General features: G+C 42.3%; 1 protein-coding gene across 1 annotated transcript in view; it reads left to right on the top strand.

The window, feature by feature from the left end:
• Window positions 1–1,233, top strand: part of LOC109543104 (leucine-rich repeat-containing G-protein coupled receptor 5A) — a gene marked incomplete in the record, with an annotated part of 85,470 nt that overhangs the window by 12,288 nt on the left and 71,949 nt on the right.

Raw genomic sequence — 1,233 nt, 5'->3', positions numbered from 1 at the left:
GTAGTTGAGATTGCGATTAGACAGCTTCAAAAACACGGCGAAAAATGCCGTTTTTTTTTGGAAATGAAAATGCTTGGGGTCAAATAAAAAACATGACAACTTTAACAAAAAAATGGCAATTCGATAGCTTTCTAATTAGAAATTGTGTATATTTTTGGCGCTTTGCCTTCCGATCCGAACAACTTCAATCAACTTTCATTGTACATTTGTGGCAACTTTGCTAGTATACAAGGCAGATATGAAAGTACGGCAATTAATTCTGAATCGCATTTTCGAGACGTCCCGTAAATGAGTAGCGAATAAGCAATTAAAAGTGAATGGAAAACAGTGGATAGCTGAGGTCGATGAGAGTGAAAGTAAACGAATCCAGACTGCTATAAAGACAGTCGTCTCTGGCAAGTTTATTGGCTCTTGTCGGCTGATTTATTCGCAAATGGAGAGGCAGATGGAATTTGGTCTACCTTCCGATGGCGAAACGCAATCGGTGCAGACAGCATGCTGCAGGACAGACGAAATAAATGCAAATCGACGCGGAATGGCATGGAAGGGAATGGAATTCTCGCACATAATCGGCAAAATGCCCGATTCAAGGTATTATTTGTCGCGTGAAGCGTTTTCGAAAAATTACCGCTAACCTTATTCAAAATACACGGTCGCTTTAAAGTGGGACATGGCATATATTCATGCATACCTTCATAATTTCGTGCAAGGTGGCTTCGCGCGCTTACCAACATGTAATCCTCAGAAGCAGGTGAACGTGCTTGATTTGAGGAAAACCACCCAGCATGGATGATTGGAATACTAATTAGCTCGATTGTAGAACAAGTTCGGCTCAATGCTGAACCATGCAGGTTTATGGCGACGTCAGGAAGTATTCAAATGGTACTTCCGGGGGAATTTTCCAGACACGAAAACAGGCCCGGGGAAATGTTTGCAGGAAAACATGAAATTTAGGAGGGATTTGCAAAAATTAACATGAAAGACAAACTTCTGAAGAAGGTTTGATTTTGCGGATCAAGGCTGAAGCTCTGCAATTTGCTTGAGATTTGATTCTTCAGTCATCATCATCATCATCACACAGCCATAGTTGTCCACTGCTGAACATAGATCTCCCGTAACTTTGTCCATGCTCTTCTACCTTGTGCCTCCTGCATCCAATTGTCTTTGAAGCGCCTCAGATCGTCTCGCCATCTAGTAGGAGGTCGTCCTCTACTGCGTGTGGCATCTTGTCGT

Source organism: Dendroctonus ponderosae, unplaced genomic scaffold (genome assembly GCF_020466585.1).
Source record: "Dendroctonus ponderosae isolate FM_Combo_2020 unplaced genomic scaffold, Dpon_F_20191213v2 Dpon_F_20191213_1, whole genome shotgun sequence".
NCBI lineage: Eukaryota > Metazoa > Arthropoda > Insecta > Coleoptera > Curculionidae > Dendroctonus > Dendroctonus ponderosae.
Note: the sequence above shows the minus strand (reverse complement) of the source record. Positions and strands in the feature narration are given on the sequence as shown.